This window comes from Balaenoptera acutorostrata, chromosome X (genome assembly GCF_949987535.1).
Source record: "Balaenoptera acutorostrata chromosome X, mBalAcu1.1, whole genome shotgun sequence".
NCBI classification, from domain to species: Eukaryota; Metazoa; Chordata; class Mammalia; order Artiodactyla; family Balaenopteridae; genus Balaenoptera; species Balaenoptera acutorostrata.
The window spans coordinates 13,436,730-13,443,743 of record NC_080085.1 but is presented as its reverse complement, the minus strand read 5'-3'; positions in this window follow the sequence as shown (position 1 = coordinate 13,443,743).

The following is a 7,014-nucleotide window of genomic DNA, read 5'->3' as shown; positions in this document are numbered from 1 at the left end:
CCTTCAAGTTGCGAACTTTCAAAGATGTGAACGTGCGTTCACATGTCCAATCTCATAAGTTAGTTCATGTGTCTGGAGTACATTGTCACGTGCACGCATCCTCTACAAGTGGTTGTGCTTTTGTGTACAGTATAGAGTACAGTAGTACAGTATCTTTATTTCAGGCCCAGGATGTCCAGAAGCATAAAAGCAGTGATGATGTAGCTGGTACTGCTAAGAAGTGCCAGCTGTTGTACTGTACTACTGTACTTTTCAAGGTACTGTACTGTAAGATTAAAAATGTTTTATTTTTTTGTGTTTGTTATGTATCATTTGTGTGAAAAGTATTAGAAACGTATTACAGTACAGTACTATATAGCCAATTGTGTTGGGTACCTAGGCTTTGTTGGACTCATGAACAAATTAGACTTATGAATGTGCTCTTGGAATGGAACTCGTTCATACATAGGGGACTAACTGTAGATTGCTTTGGGCAGTATGGCCATTTTAACAACATTCTTCTGATCTAAGAGTGTGGGATATCTTTCCATTTCTTTATATCATCTTCAGTTTCCTTTATAAATGTTTTATAGTTCTCAATATATAAGTCTTTTACCTCCTTGGTCAGGTTTATCCCTAAGTATTTTATTTTTCTGATGTGATTTTAAAAGGGACTTTTTTTTTTTTTTTTTTTACTTTCCCTTTCTGATACTTCATTGTTAGTGTAAAGAAATGCAACAGATTTCTGTATGTTAATCTTGTATCCTGCTACCTTGCTGAATTCGTTGATCAGTTCTAGTAGTTTTTGTGTGGAGTCTTTAGGGTTTTCTATATATAGAATCATGTCATCTGCATATAATGACAATTTTACCTCTTCCCTTCCAATTTGGATACCTTTTATTTATTGTCTGATTGCTGTGGCTAGAACTTCCATTACTATGTTGAATAGAAGTGGTGAGAGTGGAGATCCTTATCTTGTTTCAGATTTTATCAGGAAGGTTTTCAGCTTTTCACCATCGAGTTTTATGTTGGCTGTGGGTCTCATAAATAGCTTTTATTATGTTGAGATATGTTCCCTCTATACCTACTTTGGTGAGAGTTTCTATCAGGAATGGATGTTGAATTTTGTCAGATGCTTTTTCTGCATCTATTGAGATGATTGTGTGGTTCTTGTCTTTTCTTTAGTTGATGTGGTGTATTACATTGATTTGTGTATGTTGAACCATCCTTGTGACCCTGGGAGGAATCCAGCTTGGTCATGGTGTATGATCTTTTTTATGTGTTGCTGGATTCGGTTTGCTAATTTTTTTTTTTTTTTTTAATGATATTCTTGTCTGCTTACATTCTTTTTTTTTATGTATGTATGTATGTATGTATGTATGGCTGTGTTGGGTCTTCGTTTCTGTGCGAGGGCTTTCTCTAGTTGTGGCAAGCGGGGGCCACTCTTCATCGCGGTGCGTGGGCCTCTCACTATCGCGGCCTCTCGTTGCCGCGCACAGGCTCCAGACGCGCAGGCTCAGTAATTGTGGCTCACGGGCCGAGTTGCTCCGCGGCATGTGGGATCTTCCCAGACCAGGGCTCGAACCCGCGTTCTCTGCATTGGCAGGCAGATTCTCAACCACTGCGCCACCAGGGAAGCCCGGTTTGCTAATATTTTGTTTAGAATTTTTGTATTTATATTCATCAAAGATATTGGCCTGTAATTTTCTTTTTTGGTAGCAACACTTGGCATTCTTAATCCTGCACTGGATTCTTCCTTTCCCTTGGATTTATTGGGCCTCAAATAAATTAATGAATATTTTAATAAAACCAATATTATTTGTCATCTAAAATGATCATATTAAAAAGCCTCTACCATGGATTTAAAACTTTACTGTAATTATAAATTCTCCACATTTAAATCAGCCTTCATTTTAATTAAGTTTTCTTTCTTTTTTCCTTAGATCAGTGGTTCTCAAAAATATGGTCACCAGACTAACAGCATCAGATTCACATGGGAACTTGTTAGAAATTCAGATTCTCAGGCCTGGCCAAAGACCTGTGGAATCAGAACTCTGGGGGTGGAGTCCAGCAGTCCGTGTTTAAACAAGTTGTTCAGGAGACCCAGATGTGAGAACCAAGTGTGAGAACCACTGCTAGTCTAGGGTCAGAGACATTAGAGAGACAGTAGGCTTTGGTCATCTCAACTCAAACCTTTGATGAAATTGTGTTTCTTTCCATTTCAGAGGGTAACCTTCTGTGCAGGTAATTTAGATTGGAAGACAGTACTACTGGAACTATATGTTGCTGAGGTCATCCTCATCAGAGCTGGGAAAATTCCCTTCAGGTAATTAACCACAATGTAGGACTAGGAGGAAATGATCTCTTGCTCATTTATACCTAGTTCTTTATTACTTGACAATAATTATTTTTTAATTTATGTATTTTTGAAAAATTTTTAAAGATTCAGAAATGATTACAGATTATGTGACAAATACTAGCCACTTTGAACCAATTAACATTTATTAATTAAATATTAGCATATTTTCTTCTAGTGTTACTTTTTACCACTTGAAATTGAAATGTTCTATTATCTCTGTCCCAAACCTATTTTCCTTCCTCTGTCTTTACCTCCCTTCCTTCCCAGAAGCAACCTCCACCATGGATTTGGCACTATCTACTGTATGTGTTTATAATTTCATCACATACATATGTATTCACAAATGATATTAGTACTGTTTTGGGTAGTTTTTCCTCTACATTGACACCAATGGTGTTATATGAGGCACATAATATAAACTTGCACATCACATTCTTCTGCCCTGAACCAGGTGACCATGAAATGAAAAATTGTTTTTTCCTTCAGTTTATGGATGGATAGGCATTCATTGGGACTAAATTATGGTATCTGCTTATGGGAAGGTATTACAGGTTGAATTGTGCCCCCCCCCACACACAAGATATGTTGAAGTTCTAACCCCCCAGTACCTCAGAATGTGACCTTATTTGGAAATAGGGTAATTGCAGATAAAGTAGTTAGGTAAAGATGAGGTCATACTGGACTAGGGTGGGTCCTTAATCCAGTATGGCTGGAGTCCTTACAAGAAGAGGAGACACAGACAAGAGACACACTGCATGAGACAAGAGGCAGAGACTAGACTGATGGGTCTGTAAGCCCAGGAATGTGGAGGGTTGCTGGCAACCACCGGAGGCTAGAAGAGGCAAGGAAGGACCGTTTCCTAGAGCCCTCAGAGGGAGCATGACCCTGCTGACATCTTGATTTTGGAATTCTAGACTCCAGAATTGTGAGAGAATAAATGTCTGTTGTTTGAAGCCACCCAATTTGTGGTACTATGTTGCAGCAGCCCTAGGAAACTAATACAAATGGAAATGAAGAGTCAGTTTAGCTCAACTCAATATGCTGTAGAGAGCGCCCATAACATGTGAGTAAACTGATTATTCCAGAAATGTTGGGGAATAAGTCTAGTTAACTGAATTTTCTGGTCTGGGCATTAACCAGCTTACTCTGTATTTAATTTCTACCAACAGTATTACATGTTTAAACATCTGGGTTGTCCAGTTATAATGAAACTAAAAAAGCCACATGGCCACCAAATTCCCTGTAGATCCTATAATATTACCATGTTCTAATAAAGAAAGTAAAGTACTGGGAAAAACTTACAGATGAAACACTTATATTTAACTGAACCAAATTCCAAGATTAAGAAGATAATGTGATATAATTAAAACTAAAGCTATAGTGCCCTTAATTTACTCCTTCTTTGGTAATTCATAAAGCACTTTTAATGTTGCAAATATATGCTCATTATCAAACTACTTATGGTTGTTACTCCAGTATTGTAGAACAACTCAGTTTATTCATTTCTTCTTCCTCTTTTACCACCTCTGCTGCCGCCACCACCATCAGCTCCACTGCCTCCAGCACCTCCTCCTTCTCCACCAGCACCTCCTCCACAATTGCTCCAGCGCCACCAACCTCAATGCCACCACCACCACCACCACTTCATGCTTTAGGCAGCCTCTATGTTGCTGGGTTGACCGAGAGTTACTCATCAAACGTCTCCTGGAAACAAGACTTGAGGAAAAAAGACAGATGACTCAGTCTATGTATGTAGCAAGGTGGGGGACATAAAAACTTATATGGACATCCTTAATATAAGGCAAAACAGGAAAACAGATTCTAAAGATGCAAAAATAAACTGTTACATTAGTCCAGATCTGGATGACTACTTTTAGCCATGGATGTCTTCAGCCATGATGATAATGAATTTGGGGTAGATCTTCTTCTATTAGGTAAGTCATTAGCAAGCCAATCATTAAAAAACACTCCAGTCATACAATCATTTTGAGTGATTTCTACTGACCAGGTTTTAGAACTTTTACATGAAGAGACAGTGTTTTATTCTTTTGGTTTTCCCATGTGTAGGATAGGCATGGATGATATTTAGATACTCAGTAAGTATTTGATGATTTAATTCCTATTGTGATTCTGACACTAGAAGCTACAAATAATTTGATTTTGAAAGCAAGCATATATACTTATTTTTTTGTTGTTAATTATTTTTTTGGAAAAGGTAATACACATTTGGCCATACCTACCAAACTTGCAGATTGATTGATTTATTTATGTATTTATATTGAAGTATAGTTGCTGTACAACATTTTATAAGTTACGGGTGTATAACATAGTGATTAATAATTTTTAAAGGTTATACTCCATTTAGTTAATATAAAATATTGGCTATAGTCCCTGTGCTGTACCATACATCCTTATAGCTTATTTTATACATAATAATTGGTACCAGATGTATTTCTTCTTTGCCCCAGTAATTCCACCTCTTAACATTGCTCCTGCAGATACATATGTACATGAAAGAAAGGCCATGTGTAGAAGGTTACTCATGGCAGCATTGCTCACAACCTAGAGTCCAGCACTAGGACACTAGGTTGTGAGGAACGCCTGTTATATTGGAACACAGCCATGCCCAATCATTTACATACGGTCAAAGGCTGTTTCTGTGCTACAGGGAGGAGTTCAGTGGTTCTGACAGAGACTATATGGCCCACAAAAACCTAAAATAGTTACTATGTGACCCTTAAAAAAGAAAAAGCTTATGGACCTCAGCTCTAAGTGATTCAGTTTAACAAAATCTTACCTATGCTTTTATAGTACATGCAAATACAAGTACAAAACAGTTAAAGTACAAAATAGTTAAAAAGGAAACCCAAATGATGAGCTTCACTCTTGAGAATGCACAGGAGGGATGGTGTTCTTTTTCAGTTTGACAATCCTTCCCCTCAAGAGAAAAAAAAGTGGAAGGCAAGATTGCTTCATCTTTAATTTATGTGACAAAGATTCGTTGGGTGTATACTCAGGGGAAGGTACTCCAGGGACTGCAGGATGCAGAGACAAAGAAAGCACAGTCCTTCTTCTTGGGGGCTCACAGTCTAGCAAGGGACTCAGACATGTTAAGCAATTACGATGCAAAATGATGAGTGCTGTAAGAGAAGAAAAAAGTGCTGCGAGAGCATCAGCAGCCACGGAAGATGTGTGAATCTGCCCAAGGCCTTTTAAAAAAATCATGAGAGAGGCTATTTACAAAAGAGTGTCAAGGTGAAATAAAAATTGCCAATGAGACCGGTTTTACTCTTTCTGAGCAAAAGAGGGTAGTGAAAGAGTATCTGTCTAAAACCTAAACAAAATGTTTAAGCCCAAGAGTATTACTGTATCCTTTTTGTTTTTCAGGGCCCTAACTTCATGCAGCTAGATTTGTTTTTTGAATTCTGACCTATTCAAACTTTTACAGTGGATCATTTGATGCTTCATGAAAGTAAAATCTGCATCTTATTGTTGTAGGCATTTTTCACAAAAGCAAAATTTATTTTCCTCGTTTCATTTCTCATAGGTTTAGCATGTAAGAGAAGCTGATCAGTCTGTCAGTGTGTTTCAAAAAGAAGAGAGTATACGTCCACGTGAATGGAGAGAGATGAGAAACCACTGGCTTCACTTCCCATGTGCTGAGTTTTCATTTTCACTTTAGATTAGGTCACACAGCTTGTTTTGGACACTGTTCTACCCAAGGTTACCTTAGTATTGCTCTGATACTGAACAAAAGGCAAAGTTGTATGACAGAAGTTGATCCATGAAGTTCAGGTTCACATTGTTTCCTTGATCACCTCCTTTTGCTTCTGCAGACCAACTCTCCACCCTTTCTACTCTCCTTTTTGGACCCAAAGGCTGACCTGCATGGATCCCATGAGTATGCTTCCTGGCCTCTGGCTTCTGGCTGGGTTCAGCCAATGAGAAGACGTGGCTGACAGCAGGAAGGGAAGAGAGTGAAGTTCCAGGTATTTGTTTCCCCACTTTGTCCTGTAGGATCATCATAAGCTGCATCCCTCTGCTGAAGGAAGGACTGGGGCCAATTTCACTCAACTCTCACTGTGTACAGGTTCCAGTAACTGCTTCCTGTTGGCTCTTCTGTGCCCTGTTGTTACTGGCCTTGGGGTACTTCATTGTGCCGGGTGATCTTCCCCATCGTCGCCCACACATTTGTCAGCAATTTCCTTATAAAACTCTCCTCACAGTAACCCAGCAGACTGTGCTGTGCCAGGGATTTGAGGGATGCAGTATATATTCCTGTAAGGTTTCACAAATCAAAAATTTTATTCTGTTCCACAGTACTGATTTCCACCACTCTGTCTTCCAGCACACTGATCTGTTCTTCTGCCCCATTTATTCTGCTATTGATTCCTTCTAGTGTATTTTTCATTTAGTTATTGTATTCTTCAATTCTGTTTGGTTGTTTTTTATATTTCCTACTCTTTGTTAAAAACTTTTAACTTCTCACTCTCTGCATCCATTCTTTCCCCGAGTTCTTAGATCATCTTTATGATCATTATTCTGAATTCTTTCTTTCTTGAAGTGGAGATTTCCTATCTCTACTTGACTTAGTTCTTCTGGGGTTTTATCTTGTTCCTTTACCTGGAACATATTCCATTGCCATCTCATTTTGTTTAAATTTCTATTTGTATTTT